We start from the raw sequence: 26,560 nt of genomic DNA, 5'->3' as shown, positions 1-26,560 counted from the left end.
AACTGGATCATACCTCATTTGAGGGATTGAATCAGGCAATGGTTAGGGTAGTAGAAGGAACATTGTTGACCCTTCTTCCAGAAAATAACAAGGGAGTCCCCATGTGGCTAGTATGCTGTTAAGTAAGGTATATGTAATGGAGAGAGCATTGGTTTTTAGAAATACCTGGATTAGACCCATTTAATTGACTGGGTCCTTCTGCAAGTTATGCCTTGGTCTCCATTCCTCTAAAATGGGGGTTCTTTTTTTCTTTTTTTAAGATTTTATTTACTTATTTGAGAGAGAGAGTATGAGCAAGAGAGCAGAAGCAGGAGGAGCAGCAGAGGAAGAACTAGGTTCCCCAATGAGCAGGGAGCCCAATGTGGGGCTCAGATCCCAGGACCCTAGGATCATGACCTGAGCCGACTGCAGTCGCTTAATGGACTGAGCCACCCTGGTGCTCCTAAAATGGGGGTTCTATATGAGTTATGCCTTAAAAGCTAAGCAAATCATTACTTAATTATTACCATTCAAATTTGAATTTTCCTTGGGAATATCCCCTCACAGAGGTTAGACACTGACTTTGGGATATTTCAAAGATCTTTCAAAAGGGGTATTTCAGGGCTTTTACTCTGGATTTAGATAAAACCTTTTGACCATGGCTAGAAACTTTGGAAAGCATTCTGGACTAAACTCGAAGACTGTTTCACATCTAGCAGTAAGGACACAGATGTGTGATTTTTCTTGGCAGGAGCTTCATAATCCTTGCCTTCTTTGGAGCCTGACAGAGGTCTCCTAGAAAGACACAGAACTAAGAAACTAGAACTAAGAAACTTGACATAGGAGAGGCACTTGCTGTATACTGCAGCAGTTTTTTTGGTTTATAGACAGGTTTAATCAGAAAAACTATTACTTTGAAGTCATCACAACTAAAAATAAATTCATTAAGAAAGGACTTCTGGGGATCACTGGTTTGTTTTGTTTTCCTCATGTGCTAGGTATTATGTATAATGCCTAAAAAGAACAGGTATCCATTTACAAAAGAATGTACTTGGACATTCCCACCCCCACCCCGCCCAACCTTATACTATATACAAAATTAACTCAGTGGACCAAAGACAGATATGAAGGGCTAAAACTATAAAACTCAAGAAAACAGAGTAGATCTTTATCACCTTGCATTAGACAATAGTTTCTTAGATACAACAAATCAGCACAAGCAACCAAAAAGGAAAACGATAAAATGGACTTAATCAAAATTAAAACTTTCGGGGTGCCTGGGTGGCTCAGTGGGTTAAGCCTCTGCCTTCGGCTCAGCTCATGATCTCAGGGTCCTGGGATCGAGCCCCGCATCAGGCTCTCTACTCAGCAGGAAGCCTGCTTTCCCTCCCACCTCCACCTGCCTCTTGGCCTACTTGTGATCTCTGTCAAATAAATAAAATCTTTAAAAAATTTTTTTAAACTTTTGTGCTTCAAAAGGCACCATCATAGGGATGCCTGGGTGGCTCAGTTAGTTGGGTGTCTAACTCTTGATTTTGGCTCAGGTTATGATCTAAGGGTCTTGGGAGTGAGCTCCAAGCTCAGTGAGGAGTCTGCTTGATACTCTCTCTCTCAACTAAATAACTCTTTTATTAAAAAAGAAAAGGCACTGTCATGGATAATGAAAATTATGTAAGTGTTCACTCATTGCATTGTTGGCTACCAAACAGCTAACATGACAAAATGCAACTCAATTTTTTTTTTCAGCTTTCATTTACGCGCGCGCGCGCGCACGCACACACACACACACGCACACACGCAAGCACACGTGGTTGGGAGGGAGGGCAGAGGGAGCGATAGACCCCGCCCACCACCAAAGAGCAGGGAGCATGGTATGGGGCTCGATCCCTGGACGCTAGGTCAGCCTGAGCCAAAGGCAGACGCTTAACCAGCTGAGCCACCCAATTGCCCCAAAACGCAACTCAATTTTAATAATTGATTCTTAGCCTGCTATCTATATATACATCTTTCCGTTTTCTTTAAGATTTTATTTGTTTATTTGAGATTGAGAGAGTGTGAGCAGAAGGGGGCTGAGAAGCAGAGGGACAGGGACAAGCAGATCACACTGAGCATGGAGCCCAATGTGGGGCTCCATCTGATGACCCTGAGATCATGACCTGAGCCAGAATCAAGAGTCAGATCCTCAACCAGCAGAGCCATTTAGTTGCCCCTTATCTTTCCGTGTCTTCTATACAAATTGGTATATTCCTATTCCAGATTTTTGGGTTTGTATTTTTATTTTGTTGAATTTGTTGTTAACCGCTCCTTTGGGAAACTGAAGTTTAAAATGTTGGATGGAACATTTGAGAGCACATGTGTGATGTACACTGTGCCATAGATTCTTGCTCTCAAAGATTTAATGGTTTAGAAGTGAGAGGAATGAGTTGTAAATTAAAACTGTGTCATTGGGGGCACCTGGGTGGCTCAGTGGGTTAAGGCCTCTGCCTTCGGCTCAGGTCATGATCTCAGGGTTCTGGGATGGAGCCCCGCATTGGGCTCTCTGCTCAGCCTCTCTTCCTGCCTCTCTGCCTAGTTGTGATTTCTCTCTGTCAAATAAATAAAATAAAATAAAAAACTGTGTCATTGCAGGTTTCTCTCTCTCTGCCTGCCTCTCTGCCTAGTTGTGATTTCTCTCTGTCAAATAAATGAAATAAAATAAAAAACTGTGTCATTGCAGGTTGTCAGTAGGGACCAATTTGGGTAACAAATCAGAGATAAAGTGGCCACTAGTTAAAAAGACAAGGACAGATTTTAATCCATAATATACTATTATAACAGGGAAAAGTGTGCACTGAATTAAACTTCGATTTCTGTAGGGTTAACTGGGCATTTTAGAGGGAGGATAGAAGAATGGGGGGACAGAGAACGGGGACTCAGAAGAGTCAGGGAAGTGAAAAATTACAAAATGTGAGAAAGGGGCATTAGTCCATCTGAAACCCACCTGGGTTTGCTTACTGGTACTTATTGACCTTAGGTTCCTACCCTGCCACAGAGCCTGGGAAATGGGGTCCTATTTTCAGGTATTGGTGAACAAACTGTAAATTCTTTTGCAGTCTTGAGATTTTCTCAAGCAGAGCTATGTTACTGTTTTGTTCAAAGATTTATAGGCCATCGTTGAGGCCTAGTTGAGAAAAGGCTCAGAGGAAGCTGGATAGACAAGGAAAGACTGGCACAGGTAGAAATCAGTTTATCAATCTGTTAAAATTTGTGGAGGAGGAAGTTCATGGCTGACTCTTAAGGCCAAGTGTATGGTAATGGCATTAATTGAACAAGGGAAGAAACTGGCAGGAGGCAGTAACAGTAGAGATTTGGTGCTTGACATAGAAGTGGAGATTGGGGGCACCTGGGTGGCTCAGTGGGTTAAAGCCTCTGCCTTCGGCTCAGGTCATGATCCCAGGGTCCTGGGATTGAGCCCCGCATCGGGCTCTGCTTAGCGGGGAGCCTGCTTCCCCCTCTCTCTCTGCCTGCCTCTCTGCCTACTTGTGATCTCTGTCTGTCAAATAAATAAAATCTTAACAACAACAAAAAAAAAGGTGGAGGTTGAAGAAAGAGGGATTGTCCACACTGACAGTGAGAGATGGACACTGAAGAGAACACAGTATGAAACCTGAGGAGTGGTAGGAAAGGTAGAAGTGGGAGAAGGTGGCGCTGTCAGAATCATGGGTGGAGTTTCAAGAAGGCAAAGGTGATCATCAGTGATGAATTAGTAAGTCTAATAGAATTAAGGCAACAAGGTCACTGGATTTAGTAGTCTAAAACGTATTCTTCTGAAGCACCTGTGTGTCCTGATTTACAGCTTGTTTTTATTCAGTTTTCATACCAATTCTGGAAGAAACCTATGGTTTCAGGTTTCTAGGAAGAAGCCCTTCTAAAGGGGGCGCTTGGGTGTCTCAGTGGGTTAAGCCTCTGCCTTCGGCTCAGGTCATGATCTCAGGGTCCTGGGATGGAGCCCCGCATCGGGCTCTCTGCTCAGCGGGGAGCCTGCTTCCCTTCCTCTCTCTCTCTGCCTGCCTTTCTGCCTGCTTGTGATCTCTGTCAAATAAATAAAATCTTTTTTAAAAAAAAAGGTTATTCCATTATTAATGCTGTACACTTCTTCCGTGATTTACACTTCCTGGGAAACGTGTATTAGGCAGCTATTATAGCTAGACCTTGTGTCTGATGCAGTGTAGGTGTTCAGTAAATATTGAATAAATACTTGAACAGTGATTCATTAACAAATACTTGTATATCTATGATACTGTAGATGCTGGAGATATAACAAAGGTCTGCCTTTGCAGAACTTAAAACATCCTATGGAAGAGAATAGACACAGACTATAAAATAGTGTAATGAAGGAAGTAAAACAGGTGTTCTGACAAAAATAGAGTAGTTTACTTTGGGTTAAGGTAATGAGGAAAGGACCTAGCGATTCTAAGAGCTAGGGAAGAGCACTGTGGACAGAGAGAAAACAGGAAGTGTGAAGACTGCAATCCAAATAGTGCTGGGGCCATTGTGACAGGGGCATATGATGAATGAAGATACAGAGTTGAATGAGATGAGATGAATATATAGGCAGGACCTTGAATTTGGAAGAGGTTTTTGTTCTACATGGGAGTAGTGGTGTCTCTGGTTTTATTGTGTGATGGATGGGGAGTGTAGGGGAAGAGAGGAAGAGGTAGGCTGTTTTAGTAGCCAGGTGAGATAGTAGTGACTTGAATGGTATGGGGATCAGGAATTAAGACATGTAAATACAACCAAGATATATTCGGAGATAAAACTGAGACAGGTTTTGACAGTAGATTAGATGAAAGTGGAGAGAGAGGGAATCAGGGATGGCTTTTTACTTAGGTTTTGACTTGACTAACTTGTAAATGTTGTTGCTGTTGCTTTGGGGGGGGCGGAGAATTAGAGTTAGTTATAGATATCCCAGATAAGGATTTTGATAAGTAGTTGAATATATGGATCTGGAGCTCAAGGGAGAAGGCTTGGCTTAGGACATAAATTTGGCAGTTATCACGGGAATGGATGAAATCACCTTGTAAGTGAATGTAGAAACCAATATGTAGGAGCACCTGGGTGGCTGAGGTAGTTAAGCGGCTGCCTTCAGCTCAGGTCATGAACCCAGGGTGCTAGAATCGAGCACCGCATCGGGCTTCCTGCTCTGCCAAGACTGCTTCCCCCTCTCCCTCTGCCTGCCGCTCTACTTGTGCTCTCTCTCTGTCAAATAAATAAAATCTTAAAAAGAAAAAAAGAGAGAAACCAGTATGTACATGTAGGGAGGAGGAGCCATTAAGAGGACTGAGAAAACTGGATGAGGTTGAGGGGCGCCTGGGTGGCTCAGTGGGTTAAGCCGCTGCCTTCGGCTCAGGTCATGATCTCAGGGTCCTGGGACTGAGTCCCACATCGGGCTCTCTGCTCAGCGGAGAGCCTGCTTCCCTTCCTCTCTCTCTGCCTGCCTCTCTTGTGATTTCTCTCTGTCAAATAAATAAAATCTTAAAAAAAAAAACCAAAAACGATGAGGTTGAGAGTGGTGCCAAGACAGCAGTGTTTCTGAGAGAAAAGGGATTAGTAATTACTACTGAGAGTTTAAGAAGAGGACAGATTCCTCTCCATTAGATATGGCAACAGGGAGGTTGTTGGTGACCTTGATAAAAGCAGTTTTCTGTGGAACAGAAGAAATAGAAGTCAATTGGAAGAGGTAGAAGAGTGAACAGAGCACCCAGAGATTCAACAGTAGTGGTAGTGCCTATTTTTAAAAGTTGGTCATTTTATCATGCATTATATCTTACACATAAAATATGTAATATTCAAGAAACATGTCACAAGAAAATTAAAGTGAATGGAGATTTAGGGTATGTAGATGACTTTCAAGAGAGATTGCCATCATTATCATATTATCATTTGGACAGCCTACCATTATATGCCTCCTGATGTGGTAAGTATGAAACACACAGCGTCGCCTTAATGTAGTATTGCCAGAAACATATCGTGAACCCAGGAGGCCTGGGGGCTCAATCAGTTAAGTGTCTGCCTTTGGTTCAGGTCATGATCCCAGAATCCAGAGATTGAGCCCCGTGTCAGGCTCCCTGCTCAGTGGGGAGCCTGCTTCTCCCTCTGTCTGCCCCACCCCGATGCTTGCTCACACAGATCTTTCTTTCTCAATAATATCTTTCTTAAAAAAATATTGTGAACCTGGGCACCTGGGTGGCTCAGCGGGTTAAGCCGCTGCCTTTGGCTCAGGTCATGATCTCAGGGTCCTGGGATCAAGCCCTGCATCGGGCTCTCTGCTGGGCAGGGAGCCTGCTTCCCCCTCCTCTCTGCCTGCCTCTCTGCCTACTTGTGATCTCTCTCTCTCTCTCTCTCTCTGTCAAAAAATAAATAAAATCTTAAAAAAAAAAAAATATTGTGAACCTGAATCTACTCTAGCCTCAAGACCTAAGTTCGGTTTTATAGGAAATACAAGAGATAAGCATGTAAATTAATGACAAAAAATGAGATGCAGGGCATTCATTAAGACAACTGACCTAGTCTCTTCAGAAAGTCAGTATCACGAGTAAAGGGTTGGGGCAGGGATTTTATAGATTAAAAATGACCAGAAGTTGGGAAAATGATGTTGTAATTTTTAAAGTTTTTAATTGTTTGAAGCTATATACCTAAAATATATATAGGTACGTGTCAGGAATTTGCTTAAGTGATTCAGGATCTGGTAGTAGATGGAAACATAGATGAATGGCTACTAGTTGATTATTGACTCTGAATGATTGTATTGAGATTATTCTGTCTGCTTTTGTATATAATTGAAATTTTTCACAATAAAATGTTGAAAGACTAATACAGTGGGTGAACCTCAACTAGATTCTGGCTTGGGTTGGGGAAAACAAAAAGCCCAACTAACTATGACAACCGTTTTGAAAGAAGAAACTTTGAGTATGGACAAGATAATAGGTGTTTCATTAATTTTCTTAAGTTTGAAATTGTGCTTTTAGTAAAAAGGCCCTTATTAGGAGGCACATACTAAAGTAATAAGGTAAAGTGCAAGGTATAACGTTTACAACTTTAAAGTGTTCAGTTAAAATATAAATATAAAATATAATACATATATGTATTTACATATATTTTAACATATTTTAAATATATATTTACATATTTCTATATGTAGTATAAAGTACATATACATGCATATTTAAAATATCATCCATACATCTGATGGAGTAAAACAAATATGGCATTGTTAAAAATTGTTGAATCTTAGGGCACCTGGGTGGCTCAGTTGGTTAAGTGTCTGGCTCTTGATTTCAGTCCAGGCCTTGATCTCAGGGTCATGAGTTAAGCCCCATGTTTTCTTTTTTTTCTTCTTTTGATTGTTCAGTTTATAGATGTTTGTTATGCTATTTCAGTTTTTCAGTGCTTAAATAATTCATGGAGCACCTGGGTGGTTCAGCCAATTAAGCATTGGACTCTTGATTTTGACTCAGGTCATGATCTCAGGGTCATGAGATTGAGCCCCACATGGGGCTCTGTGCAGAATGTGGAGTCTGTTTAAGATAATCTCTCTGGGCGCCTGGGTGGCTCAGTGGGTTAAGACCTCTGCCTTCGGCTCAGGTCATAATCCCAGGATCCTGGGATTGGGCCCCGCATCACCGGGGAGCCTGCTTCCTCCTCTCTCTGCCTGCTTGTGATCTCTGTCAAATAAATAAACAAAATCTTAAGGAAAAAAAAAAAAAAAAGATAATCTCTCTCTCCCTCTCCCCCTCCCCCACTGATTGCAAATGCTCCCTTGCTTTCTCTAAAAATAAATATTTTTAAAATAATTCTTAATAAAAAGGGGACACAAAGTTTTTTTGCTCTCCATGACATGAGAACGGAGAAATGGGGCAGTAGCTTGGATAGGGTGGTGAATGAAAAAATATACTCACAAGTGATTGATAAAGAATTTCAGGTGGTAGGGGCACCAGGCTGGCTCAGTCAGTGGAGCATGTGATTCTTGATCTCTGAGTTGTGATTTGAGCTCCATGTTGGGTGTAGAAGCTTTTGCTGAGCAGAGAGCCTGATGCGGGGCTCAATCCCAGACTCTGAGATCATGACCTGAGCCGAAGGCAGAGACTGAGCCCACTGAGCCACCCATGCGCCCCAAAAATAAATCTTAAAAAAAAAAATTCAGGTGGTGAGATTCCTAGAACTATTCCTATGGTGCTAATTTTAGCTAGCAAAGTTGTAAATCAACAATACCAAAACTTTGCCATCAATTTCCTGTGCATTCATAGTAATTATCTACTAGGTAGACCAGCAAGAAGACAGGCAAAATTTAAACCAGTCTATGTTGTGTTTGATAAGAAACTGAACCCAGGTAAGCTTTGGAAGAACATTTTGAAAATGTTCAGATTTACCTCTGTCACTTGTGTTGTGTGTTGTCTTCCCACTCTTCCAGTCCCATCATGGCTGGCTTTATCTGTTTCGGAAGAATTTTGATTTAGGTAATTTCTGGTTGTTAACACAGCATCAGATGTACTTTAGGTTTGTGTTTGGTTGGATTTATGGTCTAGGGAGAGAAGTCACTGCAAAGAAAAACCTATACTATGAAAATGAGTTCCTAAAAATCGGATATAGTGGGTAGAGGGTGGAACTCTTAGGCAGATATCTTCACAAAGTTTTCACTTGCTCCCTTTCATATGCACTAATTAGAGAATTGATTGCCAGTAATTCTCAAGGTAAAATGACTGTGAATACATGGGGTGCTTGGGTGGCTCAGTGGGTTAAGCCTCTGCCTTTAGCTCAGGTCATGATCCCAGGGTCCTGGGATCGAGTCCCGCATCAGGCTCTCTGCTCAGCGGAAAGCCTGCTTCCCCCCTCTCTCTGCCTGCCTCTCTGCCTACTTGTGATCTCTGTGTGTCAAATAAATAAATACAATCTTTAAAAAAAAAAAAAGACTGCGTAGATCATTCTAGACAGAACCTAGTTCAAGGGCAGGAGCCAAATTGAACAGAATTATGTGTGTTGAGGGGATGGAAAGAAGTAATTCTCAGGTTGGATGAAAGTGGAGGCCTTAAGAGATTTAGATCCCAGCTCCAGCTTCACAGTTTAATAGCTGAATGGTCTTGTGTAAGTCATAACACTTCTGAACCTGGTTCTTCAGCTGTTAATTGCTGTTTAGGTAGTGTCCAAGGGCTTAAAACACCTGATTTCACCACAGCCTCTGTCGAATCTTGTTTGGCTGGCACAGTGTTGTAAAAACTAAGTATGAGTGCAATCCCTGATGTAATGTTATGACCTGCTAAAAATCATTCACCTCTTTACCTTTTAAGGCATTTGAGTTTGTGTTTAACCGAAATTCTGGGATGTGACCAGATTGGTTTCTTTATCAGTGATGGTATTGCTTCCAACCCAGAATTCTGATGGATTTGCTGTTACCAATAGCTTTCCTTTTCCGGAAATGAGAAGAGCCTGGAGTTTGGGACCAAATAGGTCAGGGTTGATACTAGCTTCCTGACTTGTTCACTTACCCTCTGAGTCTCATTTTTCTCATCTATTGAATGGATTCTCAGGATTGTTGTGAAGATTAGAGATAAACCGACAAAGATTGGCATGGCACATTAGCAAATGTTACTAGCCTGCCAAGGCTTATGGGCTGTCTATCCTGGTACCCTCTTACCCTTTCTTTTCAGTTAATAGGCATATGGACATAGAGCTTTAACCCAGGAATCTTAACGGTGATACATACTTGTTAGAGAATTCCTAGTGAAAGGTATGAGAGGCCAGTTGAAAAAAAATTTTTTTCAACCTGGGAGGAATCAGGTTTCTTACTTTCTTGAAGGAAGAGGCCTTAAATTGGGGAGTAACCATTCCTCTTTTATCTCTCTTCCCAGTGCCATTAAGAAACCTTTAATGCATCATTGAGTTGTAAAGCTTCTTACTGTAGCATATGCCAAATAGTCTGTGTGATTTAAAGCCTTAGCTTATTCTCAGTACCTGGGCAGCTACAGTAACATTTCTTTCTTTTTTTTTTTTTTTTTTTACAGTAACATTTCTTTAGAAAACCTCCCTCTGCTGAGCAGCGTCCCCTCAGCACCAGGACAAGGGAAAACATTTGACAGGACCGACTGCTTCATAGCATTTCAGGTCCAAGCTCCTTTGAAGATTGTCAGGTCATTGCCTAGAAAATAATGCTGGTTCCCTTATCTCCTAAATATAGCTCCTTTGGGTTCTTCCAGGTAGATGCCTTGAATCAAGTGATTGCTTAGTAACTTTTTGAAGTACAGACCATGAACATAAGGCTTTGATTTGGAAAGCCCTAGAGCCAGCAGGTGTATAGGATGTGAGCTTGAAGGTGTAGTAGTGTTATTCCCATCCCACACACAGGACAGCTGGCTATGCGTAGTACGCCTTTTTCTGAGAACGTGCAAAATTTTAAAGTTTTATGAGTCTCAAAATTTTAACCATGAGTGATTAAATGGAGTAAATGCAGTAACCTTGCTACTCAGTGTGTGACTTGAGACTCAGGTTCTTTATCAGTTAGAGCTTACATTAATTTGCTAGGGCTGTCATAAAAAGTATCACAGCCTGTCTGGTTTAAACAACAGGAATTTATATTCTCCCGGTTCTGGAGGCTAGAATTCTAAGATCAATCATGAGGGTTGGCTTTTTCTGAGTCCTTTCTCTCTCTGGTTTATCAGTGGCTGTCTTCATGTTTACATGGTATTCTCCCTCTGTGTGCATCTGTATCTTAATCTTCTTTTTATAAGGATACTAGTCATAGTGGGTTAGGGCCTTACCCCAGTATCCTCATCTCTTTAGAGACCCTGTCTCCATATAGTCATATTTGGAGAGACTAGGCACCAGGCCTTCAACATAGAAGTTGGAAGCAGGGCAGAATTCAGGTCTTAACAGGGTCCTTGCCTATCTTGTATTATTATTACTGGTCCCTTGGTTCTAAAAGTTTACAGAGTGCATGGTAACGTTAGCCATTTATTTCCTAAAAATGGGATGTATAATTTCAGAGACGTATTCACTTTGAGAGAGTTCCTTGTCTTAAGAAAACCCAAAGCCTGTCCCAGACAGTCAGATGCTAGAAAAGGTATATTTGTATCATGGATTTTTTTTCTTTCTTTCTTTCTTTTTCTTTTCTTTTTTTTTTTTTTTTTTTTAAGATTTTTGAAAATGTATTTTAGCTAGAGAGGGAGCATGAGCTGGTTGGGGGCGGGGGCAGAGGTAGAGGGAGAAGCAGGCTCTCCACTAAGCAGAGAGCCCAACTTGGGACTTGATCCCAGGACCCCAGGATCATGACCTGAGCCAAAGGCAAATGCTTAACCAACTGAGGCACCCAGGCATCTCGTATCATGGATTTCTTGATCCAGCCCCAGCAAGCAGAGTAGTGCATGATGGAAAAAGCCCCTCTGCCTGCTGGTCACTAAATGAGAGTCTAGCGTTCCTTTGGTTGCTGATTCCAGATGTGCTTCTGCAGTTGTTCCTTCTTCCAGTCTAACCTCCCCTGCTTGGCTTCTCCAGTGAAGTCATAAGCAAATATTTGTGAGTTTCTTGTCACCATGGTGACTAAAGAAGCACATGCTGCTTCTCCTTCCAGCCTTGCTGTCAGCTCTGCCCAAAGGAGGGGACAGTTCTCTGGGAGAGCCTAGACTCAGAGTCATGAAAAACCATGTGTCAGGTAATGGGGGACAGCAATCCATAGCGCTGCCTATACGAATTTGCCCTGTGCCTCTTAGTCTCCAGGCACAGGAGTAATCAGGAACCCGAAGGGAGGCCACTGCAATCCCCTAGAATTTTTTTTTAAATAGTAAATTCACTTGGGGACACCTGGGTAGCTCAGTTGGTTAGGCATCTGTCTTTGGCTCAGGTCATGACCCCAGAGTCCTGGGATCAAGTCCTGCATCGGGCTCCTCGCTCAGAGGGGAGCCTCCTCCCTCTGCTTGCTGTTCCCCTTACTTGTGCTTTCTTTCTCTCTCTGACAAATAAATAAAATCTTTAAAAATAAAATAATAATAAAACAAATTCATAAATAAGCCCATCCCTTGGGCTTTGCCAAGCGGATGTAGAGACTCGCACATTCTAAGACCCACTGCTGCGATTGGTTCACCAGGCTACTTTCCGGAATGACTGAGGCACCATCTCTGAAGTTTCATTTCTTCAGTTTCTCTAGCTCCAGAATTCAACCCTTTTTTCTTTTCTTTTTTTTAAGATTTTATTTATTTATTTGACAGAGAGAGATCACAAGTAGGCAGAGAGGCAGGCAGACAGAGAGGGAAGCAGGCTCCCTGCCGAGCAGAGAGCCTGATGCGGGACTCGATCCGAGGACCCCGAGATCATGTCCTGAGCCGAAGGCAGCGGCTTAAACCACTGAGCCACCCAGGCGCCCCTCAACCCTTTTTTCAATGTCCATTTTCATCTCTCTTTCAGTTTCTCTTAGTAGACTCTACTCTGCCCCTCTCCCATTTATGTATGGGTGTTTCAGCTCCCAATATTTCCTGGTTGAAGAACCAGCCCAAATCTTAATCTTGGAAGATTTCTTTTTAAACTCTCATTGCAGGGGCATCATCTGCCTTCAACTCAGGTCATAATCCCAGGATCCTGGGATTGAGCCCCATGTTGGGCTCTCTGCTCAGCAGGGAGCCTGCTTCCCTCTCTCTGTCTGCCTGCTGCTCTGCCTACTTGTGATCTCATTTCCTTTTGTGTGTATGTTTTTAATTTCTATTTTGTGTGTGTTTTTTTTTTTTTTTAGATATTGTGGTTACCATGGGGATTACATTTAACATTCTAAGTTTATAGCAATCTAGATTGAATTGGTACCAACTTAACTTTACTTTTACTGGCAACCCTGTAATTCCCATAGACCAATAGGGAATGTGTCCAAAAAAAAAAAAACCAACTTAACTTTAAAAAGTCTGTTTCTGTACAGTTCCAATTCCTTTTATGTTGTTGCCATCACAAATTACATCTTACACATCATATGTCTGGTAACACAGATTTATAATTTATGTTTGTCCTTTAAATCATCTAAGAAATAAAAAGTGGAGTTACAAACCAAAAATACAGTAATACTGAGTTTTATACTTACCCATGTAGTTACCGTTACTGGGTTCAAGTTATTGTGGAGTGCCCTCCTCTCATTTCCTTTCATTTTCAGTTTGAAGAACTCCCTTTAGTATTTCTTGTTTACAGCAGGTCTAGGGGTAACATACTTCCTCAGCTTTTGTTTATCAGATATATCTTAATTTCTCCCTTGTTTTTGAAGCACAGTTCGACCAGATGTAGAATTCTTTGACGGTTTTTTTTCCCCCCCTTTTTTGGATCTTTAAATTTGTTATCCCAGTGCCTTCTTGCCTTCATGGTTTCTAATGAGAAATTGGCTTGTATGTGATGAATTGCTTCTCCCTCACTGCTTTCAACATTCTTTTGCCTTTGGCTCTCAGCAGTTTGTCTAGATGTGGAGTTTATCCTCCTTGGGATTCAGTGAACATCTTTATATGTAGATTCATGACTTACATTGAATGTGGGAGGTTTTCTGCCATTATTTCTTAAATTCTTTCTGTCCCTTTTTCTATTTCTTTTTTTTTTTTTAAAGATTTTATTTATTTATTTTGACAGAGAGAGATCACAAGTAGGCAGAGAGGCAGTCAGAGAGAGAGAGAGAGGGAAGCAGGCTCCCTGCCGAGCAGAGAGCCCGATGTGGGACTCGATCCCAGAACCCTGAGATCATGACCTGAGCTGAAGGCAGCGGCTTAAACCACTGAGCCACCCAGGCGCCCCCCTTTTTCTATTTCTTTGACTCCCATAATGCTTGTTGGAATTTGATGGATCTTCTAGGCTGTTACTTTTCAGTCTTCTTCCTTCTGCTGCTCCTCTCTGCTGCTTCTTTCATCTGCCATTGAACCCCACTAGTGAATTAATTTTTCATTTCAGTTACTGTACTTTTCAACTCCAGAACTTTTTTCTTTTTTTAAGTTCATTTATTTAAGTAATCTCTACATCCAGCGTGGGGCTCACATTCACAAACCCAAGATCAAGGGTCCCATGTTCCTCCCGACTGAGCCAGCCAGGCACCCCTCAGTTCCAGAACTTCGTTTTTCTTCTTCTGTTTGGTCATTTTTCTGTTTGTTGATACTCATTTTGTTCATTGTTTTCCTGATTTCCTTTTGTTTGTTTGTTTGTTTATATTTAGCTCTTTCAGTGTCTAGTATGTCAAGTACTTGAGTTTTTTCAGGGATAGTTTCTATCAATTTATTTTGTCCTTTAGAATAGGCCATATTTCTCTGTTTCTTTATATGTCTTGTGATTTTTTTTTTTTTAAGATTTTATTTATTTATTTGACAGAGAGAGAGATCACAAGTAGGCAGAGAGGCAGGCAGAGAGAGAGGAGGAAGCAGGCTCCCCGCGGAGCAGAGAGCCTGATGCGGGGCTCGATCCCAGGACCCTGAGATCACGACCCGAGCCGAAGGCAGCGGCTTAATCCACTGAGCCACCCAGGCGCCCCATGTCTTGTGGTTTTTTTAATTAACATTGGAAATTTGAATATTATAATATTGTAAGTCTGGAAATGTTTGTTTTCTCTTTGTCATGTGTTCTTGGCCCTTTTTTCTTCTAAATAATTCCATTTTATCTCCATTATTGGCTTATTAGTTTTAAAAAAATGTTTTAAATGGGAAGAAGTTATTTTAATATGTACCTATATGTTTACGATTTCTAGTATCCTTCCTTTTGTGAGGATCTGTGTTATCATTTGGTAGTATTTTCCTTCTACTTAAAGAACTGAAGTTTGTTTTTGTTACAGAACTGTAGTATTTCTTTAGTACTGCTAAAGACATCTGCTAGAGACAAAATCTCAGCTTTTGTTTGAAGAAGTTGATTTCTATTTCACTTCCATTTTTGAAAGTATTTTCATTGGGTATAGAATTCTAGTTTGACAGGTTTCCGTCAGTATATTAAGGATGGTATTTCATTATCTTCTCACTCCTGTAGTTTCTGGCAAAAAGTCACGTCATTCTTATCTTTGGTTTTCTATGTGTTATCAGTCATTCTAGCTGTTTTTCAGATTTTCTTTATCACCTTTTCAGGAATTTTGCTATGATGTGCCTTAATGTGATTTTCTTTGTTTTGTTTTTTAAAGATTTATTTATTTGAGAGAGATAGTGTGTGCACATGTGTATGCAAGGGGTGGGCAGGGGTCGGGGTGGGCAGAGGGAGAGAATCCAGACTCCGTGTTGAGCACGGAGCCCTACACAGGACTCAGTCTCACAACCCTGAGATCACCACCTAAGCCGAAGCCTAGAGTTGGACACCAAATTGACTGCACCACCCAGGTGCCCCTGATTTTCTTTGTGTTTTATCATGTTTTCTTGGGTATATGGGATCAAATTTGGAAATTTTTCAGTCTTTGTTTCTTAAGTTTTTTTTCTGTCTCCCTCCTCCACCCCACTTTTTCCTTTGTGAATCCAGCTACAGGTGTATTAGGCCATTTGGTAACATTTGTACAGCAGCATCATTTTGGAGTCTGTCTCTGTTGATTGGTTTTTCTTCTGACTGTGGGTCATACTTTCCTTTTTATCTCCATACTTTTTGGCATATCTGTAAGTTTTTAATTGGATTTTCGATAAAATTTTTGTTTTGTTTTTTTAAAGGATGTAGAGCTTCATAGGCAGTTGTTACATTCTGCTCAGTTGATCAGTTTAAGTCTCCTTTTTAAAGTTTGTTGGTAGTCTTGTAGGGATAGTTTAATGTCCCTACTAAAGTGTAGTCCTTTTAGGGTCTTCACTGAATGCCCTGAGTGATTAGTGAGGAATCTCCATTCTTATTCATCAAGTGCCTTCCTGCCCTTGGTCTCCAGCATGGTTTTAAGGAACCTCAAGCAGATTTCCCGAGGTTTTTTTTTTTCTGTGTAGCTCACTCTTCTCTGGAACTCTGCCTCACAGTTTCCAGCTGTCTCAGTCTCCTTAAACCCTCCAATCTCTTTCCCCAGCTAATAAGATTGCTGTGCTGTTTGGTAACCCTCTCCCTGCACAGTGATATAGAACGTACTTCCAGGCAGAACGTCAAGGAGATAAGTAGGGCTTACACTCTTGGGGATCACAGCTTTTCACTCCCTCATGTCCAATATCTGAAACAGTTTATAGCAGGAAGGTAAATCGGTCCCTGTTTTTCCACCATGACTGGAATGGAAGTGATAGCTATGTTAATGTCTAACAAAGTAAGGAAAAAAGCATAGTTAAGGAATAATTAGGCTGTTTACAATTTTTAAAAAATTCTTCAGTGTCGCCTGGGTGGCTCAGTCAGTTAACCATCTGCCTTTGGCTCAGGTCACGATCCCGGGGTCCTAGGATCGAGTCCCGCATTGGGCTCCTTGCTAACTAGGGAGCTTGCTTCTCCCTCACGCTCTGCCTGCTGCTCCTCCTGCACAACTGTGTACTCTCTCTCACTCTGTCAAATAAATAAATAAAATATTCTTTAAAATTAAAAAATGAAAAAATTCTTCAATACACCAGGAAGACAGGACTGTTCTAAACTTATGTACCTCTAATAAAATTGTCATAGAATATACAAAGCAAAATAAAACTACAGGGTGAGGGGCGCCTGAGTAGCTCAGTGGGTTAAAGCCTCTGCTTTTGGCTCCGGTCATGATCCCAGGGTCCTGGGATCCAGCCCCTCATGGGGCTCTCTGCTCAGCAGGGAGCCTGCTTCCTCCCCCCCCCCCCCCCCCCCCCCGCCTACTTGTGATCTCTCTCTGTCAAATAAATAAATAAAATCTTAATTAAAAAAAAAAAACTACAGGGTGAAATGGACACATTCAGTGTTGATAAGTCAAGAAAAAAAATTAGTAAAGCAATGGGAAGAGTTGAGCAACATGGGGAACAACTTGATTTAATGGACATATGATATATAGAATGCTATGAATAGTTATTAAAGAACACAGGTTCTTTTTTTTTTTTTTTTAGATTTTATTTGTTTGACAGAGATCAAAAGTAGACAGAGTAGCAGGCAGAGAGAGGGAGAAGCAGGCTCCCTGCTGAGCAGAGAGCACGATGCAGGGCTCTATCCCAGGACCCTGACATCATTACCTGAGCCAAAGGCAGAGGCTTAACCCTCTGAGCGACCCAGGTGCCCCAGAATACAGGTTCTTCTTCTTCTTCTTCTTCTTCTTTTTTTAAGATTTTAATTATTTATTTGACAGAGAGAGAGATCACAAATAGGCAGGGTAGAGGGAAGCAGGCTCCCCGCTGAGCAGAGAGCCGAATGTGGGGCTCCATCCCAGGACCCTGAGACCACGACCTGAGCCCAAGGCAGAGGCCCAACCCACTGAGCCACCCAAGCGCCCCAATACAGGTTCTTCTTAAGCACACATGGGACACTTAGATAAATTGAATACATATTAAGCCAAAAAAGCAAATCCCTATATTATTGATGGTTCCTGACTTATGATGGCTTAACTTAAAATTTTTCAACTTTACCATGGTGTGAAAGCAGTATACATTCAGTAGAAACATTACTTTGAGTCTTGAATTTAGGTCTTTTTCCAGGCTGGTGATATGTGGTACAGTCCTCTCTCCTGATGCTGACCAGCAGCAGTGAGTCCCAGCTTCCCGTCAGCCATGTGATCACAAGGGTAAACAACTCATACACTTATAACCATTCTGTGCCCCTATGGCCATTCTTTTTTTTTTTTTTTTTCCACTTTCCATACAGTATTTAATAAGTTACATGAGATAATGAGTATGTTAACTATAAAATAGGCTATGTGTTAGATGAGTTTGCCCAGCTATAGGCTAATATGAGTGTTCTGAGCACTTTTAAGGGAAGCTAGGCCAAGCTATGATATTCCGTAGGTTAGGTGTATTAAATGCATTTTTTAAAAAGATTTTTTAATCTTTTAATCTTTAATCTTTTTTAATCAGAGAGAGAGAAGCAGTGGAAGAAGCAGACTCCCTTCTGAGCAGGGACACTGATGCATTCCGGGCTTGATCCCAGGACCCTGGGATCATGACCTGAGCTGAAAGCAGATGCTTATCTGACTGAGCCACCCAGGAGCTCCTTAAATGCATTTTGACTCACAGTGTATCGTTAGCTCAAGAGTGGGTTTATGAGGACGTAGCCCAATCATAAGTCAAGGAAGATCTGTAAATTTAAAGAATCTCTGAGACTCTAACTACAGTGTAATTATATTAGAAGTAAACAGTAGAAAAAGTAAGTCCCCAAATATCACTAATTTAAAAGAACACTTCATGATCCAAATAAAACTGATGGAAGTCAGGTATTAAGTGAATTACAATGAAAATATTAATTTGAAGGAAATCTAAAAGCCTTAGGAAGGTAATAAGTGAAATAAAAAGTCTGAACATTAATGACTTAGGTACATTAGAAATTTATTAAAAAGTAGAAAAATACACTTAGAAAAAAACAGACAGGGGGCACCTGGGTGGCTCAGTGGGTTAAAGCCTCTGCTTTCTGCTCAGGTCATGATCCGAGGGTCCTGGGATCGAGCCCCGCATCTGGCTCTCTGCTCAGTGGGGAGCCTGCTTCCCTTCCTCTCTCTCTGGCTGCCTCTCTGCCTACCTGTGATCTCTGTCTGTCAAATAAATAAATAAAATCTTAAAAAAAAAAAAAAACAGACAGGAGGGGCTTCTGGGTGCCTCAGTCGGTTGAGTGTATGCGTTCAGCTCAGGTCATGATCTCTGGGTCTTGGGATAGAGTCCCGCATTGGGCTTCCTGCTAGGCGGGGAGTCTGCTTTTCTCTCTTCCTCTGACTGACACCCCCCACCACTGCTCATTCTCTCTCTCAAATAAATAAAACGTTTTAAAAAAAAATAAAATTACCCATGAAGTCCTGTAATAAGCCCCATGTGGTCAGGATGAATTAGTTTTTTATACATTGCTGGATATGTTTGAATGTTATTTAGGATTTTTATATCCTTCGGGCCCCTGGGTGGCTCAGTCATTAAGCGTCTGCCTTCAGCTCAGGTCATGATCCCAGGGTTCTGGCATCGAGGTCCTGGCATTGAGCTCCATATCAGGCTCCCTGCTCAGCAGGGAGCCTGCTTCTCCCTCTCCAGCTCCCCCATGCTTGTGTTCCCTCTCACTGTCTCTTTCTCCGTCTAAATAAATAAAATCCTAAAAAAATTTTTTTTTGTATCCTTGTTCACAAATGACATAAGAAAAGTATAGAACCTTCTCATATTACTCTTCTTTGGTGGTGTTAGCAAAAGAAATGCTCCTCAGGGCACGGGGGTGGCTTAGTTGGTTAAGCATCAGCTGGTGGTTTCTGCTCAGGTCATGATCTTATAGGTCTTGGGATTGAGCTCCAAGTCTTGCTTGGTGCCCAGTGGGGACTCTACTCCTCCCCCCACTCACTCTCAAATAAATAAACCTTAAAAAAAAAAAAAATCCCTTTTCCTGTTTTCTGAAAGTATTTGAGTAAAATAACTAATTTTTTGAAAATTTGGCAGAACTCCTCTGTAAAACCACTTACGCCTGGCATTTTCTTTCTTTCTCTTTTTTTTTTTTTTAAGATTTTATTTATTCATTTGTCAGAAGAGGGAGAAAGAGACTTGAGTACAAGCTGGGGGAGCAGCAGGCAGAGGGAGAAGCAGACTCCCCACTGAGTAAGGACCAATCCCCCTCCCCCGCCCCCACGGTACGCATATCTCTATCCTAGGACCCTGGGATGACCTGAGCTGAAGGCTGGCACTTAACCAGCTGAGCCACCATGGCACCCCAGCTGGCATTTTCTTTGTGGACTAGTCTTGTTGATTCAGTATATTCATGATTATAAGGCTAATCAAACATTCTATTTAAGTCAGTTGTAGTAACTTATGTTATTCTAGGTATTTCTTTTCAAAGGGGTTAGTTAGCATAAAGTTAATGTTCTTTTTAATTTCCTTAGTTACTTAATAGTTGTTTTTTTTTTTTAATTTCTAATATTTGTGTCCTCCTCGATTCTTTTAAAAACTTTACCAGATTTGAATTCTTTTAGTCTTCTGAAAGATGCAAGTTTTGCCTTTTTAAATACTCTCTACTATATGATTTTTCTGTGTTCTACTTTTTTAAAAAAGATTTTATTTGAGAACATGCACAAGAATGCGTGTATGGCAGGGGAGTGGAAGGAGAGTGAGAAGTAGACTCCCTGCTGAGCAGGGAGCCTGCCCATGGGGAGCCCCTCCTGGGTAATTTTGTATTAGAAAACCTATAGTTTAATTCATTCATTATTCTTTTTTTTTTTTTTTTAAGATTATTTATTTATTTATTTGACAGAGATCACAAGTAGGCAGAGAGGCAGGCAGGGAGAGAGGAGGAAGCAGGCTCCCCACTGAGCAGAGAGCTGGATGCGGGGCTTGATCCTGGGGCCCTGAGACCATGACCCAAGCTGAAGGCAGAGGCTTTAACCCACTGAGCCACCCAGGCGCCCCATTCATTATTCCTTTTAAAGAGAAAAACCACATGTCATCTCAGTAGATGCAGAAAAAGGATTGGATAATAATCAACAGTTAGTTATGATTAAACACGTGTAGAAAACTAGGAATACAGGGTCTTTTTTAAACCCATCAAAGATGTATGCCAGGGCACCTGGGTGGCTCAGTTGACACCTTTGGCTCAGGTTATGATCCTGCTGAGCAGGGAGCCTGCTTCTCCTTCTCCCTCTGCAGCTCCTCCTGCTTATGTCTCTCCCGCTCTCTCTCACTGTCAAATAAATAAAATCTTTTTTTTCTTTAATTTAAATTCAATTAGCCAACGTGTAGTACATCATTTGTTTTAATATTTTATTTATTTATTTGATAGAGAGGTCACAAGTAGGCAGAGAGGCAGAGAGGCAGGCAGAGAGAGAGGAAGAAACAGGCTCCTCACTGAGCACAGAGCCTGATGCGGGGCTCGATCCCAGGACTCTGAGATCATGACCTGAGCCGAAGGCAGAGGCTTAACCCACTGAGCCACCCAGGCGCCCCCATCATTAGTTTTAGATGTAGAGTTCGGTAATTCATCAGTTGCATGTAACACCCAGTGCTTATCACATCACATGCCTTCCTTAATGCCCATTACCTTAAAGAGAGAGGGAGGGAAGCTGGCTACCTGGTGAACAGAGAGCCCAATGTGGGGCTCGATTCCAAAACCCTTGGGATCATGACCTGAGCGGAAGGCAGAGGCTTTAACCCACTGAGCCACCCAGGTGCCCCACCCTAAAATCTCTTTTAAAAAAACATTTATATTAGAGAGAGTGTGTGTGTGTGAGAGAGAGAGAGAGAGCAGGGGAGGGGCAGAGGGCAAAGTAGAGAAAGAATCTCAATAGGGGGCTCAATTCCATGACCTGGGATCACCACCTGAGCCAAAACCAAGAGTCAGACACTTAATGGACTGAGCCGCCCAAGTGCCCCCCAAATAAAATTTAAAAAAAAAGAAAAGAAAAGAAAATACGATGTTGGAGCAAGAAAGAAATTGATCAGTGTTAGGGATCCTGTAACCAGACTTGGTCATAGAGGGAGATTTGCTTGATTACTGAACACTTTCAGTAATCTATACTAAGACAATTATTTATCCACATGGAAAAAATGAAATTGAATCGCTATCTCCTATACATAGTTAAATTTCAGATAGATGAGGGCGCCTGGGTGGCTCAGTGGGTTAAGCCGCTGCCTTCAGCTCGGGTCATGATCTCAGGGTCCTGGGATCGAGTCCCACATCGGGCTCTCTGCTCGGCGGGGAGCCTGCTTCCCTCTCTCTTTCTCTGCCTGCTTCTCTGCCTAATTGTGATCTCTCTCTCTCACTGTCAAATAAATAAATAAATAAAATCTTAAAAAAAATTAAAAAAAAAAATTTCAGATAGATGAAACACTTACATATAAAAGGCAAGCTTTAAAACCTCTAGAAGATGTAAGAAGAAGCTATCTTTCTGATTTGGCGAGTATGAAAGGATTTATTGAACAAGACACATAGGGGGCACCTGGGTGGCTCAGCCGGTTAAGCCTCTGCCTTCGGATCAGGTCATGATCACAGAGTCCTGGGATTGAGCCCCACATTGGGCTCTCTGCTCACCAGGGAGCCAGCTTCCCTCTCTCTCTCTGCCTGCTTCTCTGCCTACTTGTGATCTCTGTCTGTCAAATAAATAAATAAAATCTTTAAAACAAAATGAAACAAAAAGAAAAAGCTAAGTGTAAAAGAAAAATTTAACTATATAATATATATTAAGAACTTCTTGTTTGAAAAAACTGAAAAGCTTCAAAGTGCAAGAAAATATTTGTAATACAGATAGCCCACAAGTGATTGACAACTAGAGTTCTTTTTTTTAAAGATTTTATTTATTTATTTGACAGAGACAGAGAGAGCACAAGTAGGCAGAGCATCAGGCAGAGGGAGAAGGAGAAGAAGGCTCTCCACTGAGCAGGGAACCCAATGCGGAGCTCGATCCCAGGACCCTGGGATCATGACCTGAGCTGAAGCAGCCGCTTGACTGACTGAGCCACCCAGGTGCCCCAACAACTAGAATATCTAAAGAACTAAATATCAGTAAGAAAAGGGCAAATAGGGCGCCTGGGTGGCTCAGTGGGTTAAGCCGCTGCCTTCGGCTCAGGTCATGATCTCAGGGTCCTGGGATCGAGTCCCGCATCGGGCTCTCTGCTCGGCAGCAAGCCTGCTTCCCTCTCTCTCTCTGTCTGCTTGTGATCTCTCTCTGTCAAATAAATAAATAAAATCTTAAAAAAAAAAAGAAAGAAAAGGGCAAAGAATTCAGTAGAAAAATATTCAAAATATACAAATATTTCACAGAAGGGGAAACATGGCTAATAAATATAAAGTCTAACCTCATTGGTAATCTGGGATATGCAAATCATTATCAGTGAAATACCTTATACACAGTAGATTGGCAAAGGTGAAAATTCCAAGTAACATATATATCAATGGGAATCTGTAGTGTATTGGTAAGGTAGTGTAAATTGGTATCACAGTGGAAGGCAACATGGTGCTAGTTGGTCAAGTTTAACATTTACCTGCGTACAACCCAGCAATTCATTCCTTAGAGTTCTCAAAGTGGGATCTGCAGAGTATTTCAGAGGGCCTGGGAAATGAAGACTATGATGTTATTTGCCAGCTCAGAATGGATCAAGGCTTAATTTGTGAGAACTGAAGCTATATAACTCCTAGGAGAAAATACTGGAAAAAAGAGCTGGGCCTTGGAAATGATTTTTTTGGATATGACAGCAAAAACATAAGCAACAAAGACAAAAATACACAAGTGGGACTACATCAAACTAAGAAAGCTTGAACTAAACTTAAAAGCATCTGTACATCGGGGTGCCTGGGTGGCTCAGCAGGTTAAATAAAGCCTCTGCCTTCGGCTCAGGTCATGATCCCAGGGTCCTGGGATAGAGCCCCTGCATCGGGCTCTCTGCTCGGTGGGGAGCCTGCTTCCTCCTCTCTCTCTGCCTGCCTCTCTGCCTACTTGTGATATCTGTCTGTCAAATAAATAAATAAAATCTTTAAAGAAAAAAAAAAAAAGCTGCTGTACAGCAAAAGAAACAGTCAACAAAATGAAAAGGCAGCCTATAGAATGGGAGAAAATATTTGCCGACCATGTATCTGATAAAGAGTTAATATCCAAAATATATAAGGAGCTCATACAACTCAGAACCCAAATAACCCAATTAAAAATGGGCAAAGGACCTGAATAGACATTTTTTGCAGACATATGGGTGGCCAATAGGTACATGAAAAAAGTGCTTAACATTACCAGCCATCAGGGAAATGCAAATCAAAATCACAGTGAGGTATTACCTCACACCTGTTAGAATGGCTATTATCAAAAAAAAAAAAAACAAACAAACCAAGAGGTAAGGTGTGCCTGGCTGGCTCTGTTGGAAGAACATTCAACTCTTGATGTTGGGGTAATGAGTTCAAGCCCCACCTTGGGTGTAGAGGTTACTTAACTGAATAAGTAAACAAAAATTTTAAAAACCCCAAGGGGTGGCAAGAATTTGGAGAAAAGGGAACGTTTGTACATGGCTGGTAAGAATGTAAGTAGATAAGTGCCTGGCTGCCTGGTCAGTAGAGTTTGCAACTCTTGATCTCAGGGTGGTGAGTTCAAGTCCCAAACTAGGTATGGAGTTTACTTTAAAATTCAAAAAATTAATAATAATAATTAAATAAGTATAGCTACTATGGAAAAGAGTATGGAGCTACCTCAAAAAATTAAAAATATAAACTACCTTATGATCTATAATACCACTTCGTGAAATGAAATCACTGTGTCAAAGACGTATCTGTACCCTTGTGTCAGTTGCAGTAGTATTTACAAGAGCCAAGACATGAAAACAACCTAAGTGTTCCATCAACAGATGAATGGATAAGGAAAACAGGATGTATATATAAACAATGGGTTATTATCCAGCTGTAAAAAGAAAGGAATTCTGCCATTTGTGACAATACGGATGAATCTTGAGGTCATTATGTGAAGTGAAATAAATCAAAGGAGAAAGATAAATATAAATCCATGTATGTGTAGAATCTGAAAAGACCAAACTCATAGAAACTGTAGATTGGTGGCTGCCAGTGTGGGGTGGGGGAATCAGTGAAGGTTGTCAACAAGTACAAACTTTAGTTGTAATGTAATTCTGGGGATCTAATGTATAGCATGGCGACTGTAGTTACGAGCACTGTATTATATACAGTTGCTAAGAGAATAGATCTTAAATGTTTTCACACACACATATACACACACACGGTAACTGAGGTGATAGACGTGTCATCTAACCTCGTGTGGTAATCATCTTGCCGTATGATGCATAGATCACTTTGTGTGCTTTAAACTTAAACGATGTTATAGATGAATTATATCTCAATATAGCTGGAAAAAGTTTAAAGATATTATTTGCCATTTTTACTAATTTGATGTTCGTATTGCAGAAGTAGTTAAAAAATAATGATGGGTGAAATATCTGGTTCCTCAGCACAAATCAAAACAGTGGCACCAAACTGTACTAGTAGTCCCCATATTTGCCCCTGACTCACTCACTGTTGGGAAAAAATGTTTGCTAGTTTCACTTAAGAATGTCCTGGATGAAATAGTACAAACCCAGTGTTTGAAAATGTGTCTGGAGGAGAATCACTTGTGGGTAATTAAGTTACTAGCTAAATTAGACACTTTAAATTGACACCATTTTTAAAGAAACAGACAGACAAAAAAAGCTATAGAGAACAAACTGGTGGTGCGGGTGGTTGGGAAAATGGGTATAAGAGGTGATAGGGAGGGGCGCCTGGGTGGCTCAGTGAGTTAAAGCCTCTGTTTTTGGCTCAGGTCATGATCCCAGGGTCCTGGGATCGAGCCCCACATCCAGATCTCTGCTCAGCAGAGATCTCTGCTCAGCTTCCCTTCCTCTCTCTCTCTGCCTGCCTCTCTGCCTACTTGTGATCTCTGTCTGTCAAATAATAAATAAAATCTTTAAAAAAAAAAAAGGTGATAGGGATTAAGAGCGCGCTTAGCTCGATGAGCACTGAGTAATATACAGTTGTTGAATCACTGTGTTGTACACCTGATACTAACATAACACGGCATGTTAACTATACTTGAATGTCTTTAAAAAGTTGACTCTATTTTTACTTGAAAGAATGACCAGTTATTCAGACTTAGACACCAGGCAGACATTTTCTCAAAGTGAATGAAATTCGGGATAGCAGTTTTCTTTTGGCTGGAGTTGGAGGGGAGGCTGGAAGAGCCCAGGGCAGGGTAAGGGTCCACAACAAGACTCAGGCACATTGATAATCCTCTAGTTCTTAGATTTGGTTGTAGGTTTACAAATGATCATTGTATTTTTTGCTTGGTAACTTAACATTATGTTTCTTTTTGTAGGTATCAAATATTACAGAATAAAGTTTAAATTTTAATTTGAAAAATACATGGTGGGCATATGGGTTATTGAAGATAACATGGTATTCCACCGAATTAGATATGCTGTCATGTATTTCACCTAGCTCGGTTAAATAATTTGGGTTTATTGGGCAAGTCAAGTTTTCTCTTTTGTTGCAGAGGTGATCATAACTTGTGAGCATTTACCATACAGTCTAGCACTGTTCTAAGTAGTACTTCATAAGTATTAACCTATTTAATCCTTCTTACAACCCTATGAAGTAGGAAGTTATGTCCCTGTTTTAAAAATGAGATGTCAGGGGGTGCCTGGGTGGCTCAGTGGATTAAGCCGCTGCCTTTGGCTCAGGTCATGATCTCAGGGTCCTGGGATCGAGCCCCGCATCGGGCTCTCTGCTCCGTGGGGAGCCTGCTTCCTCCTCTCTCTCTCTGCCTGCCTCTCTGCTTACTTGTGATCTCTCTCTCTCTGTCAAATAAATAAAATAAAATCTTTAAAAAAAAAAAAAATGAGATGTCAGGGGGCGCCTGTGTGGCTCAGTGGGTTAAAGCCTCTGCCTTCGGCTCGGGTCAGGATCCCAGAGTCCTGGGATTGAGCCCTGCATCGGGCTCTCTGCTCAGCAGGGAGCCTGCTTCCTCCTCTCTCTCTCTCTCTCTGCCTGCCTCTCTGCCTACTTGTGATCGCTGTCTGTCAAATAAATAAATAAAATCTTTAAAAAAAAA

At 41.3% G+C, this 26,560-nt stretch overlaps 1 protein-coding gene across 2 annotated transcripts in view; it reads left to right on the top strand.

The window, feature by feature from the left end:
- The window catches only part of KPNA6 (karyopherin subunit alpha 6), a 58,136-nt gene that overhangs the window by 14,602 nt on the left and 16,974 nt on the right, over nucleotides 1-26,560 (top strand). The window lies entirely within an intron of this gene.

Source organism: Meles meles, chromosome 1, assembly GCF_922984935.1.
Source record: "Meles meles chromosome 1, mMelMel3.1 paternal haplotype, whole genome shotgun sequence".
NCBI lineage: Eukaryota > Metazoa > Chordata > Mammalia > Carnivora > Mustelidae > Meles > Meles meles.
This window is presented reverse-complemented; position numbering and strand designations above follow the sequence as displayed.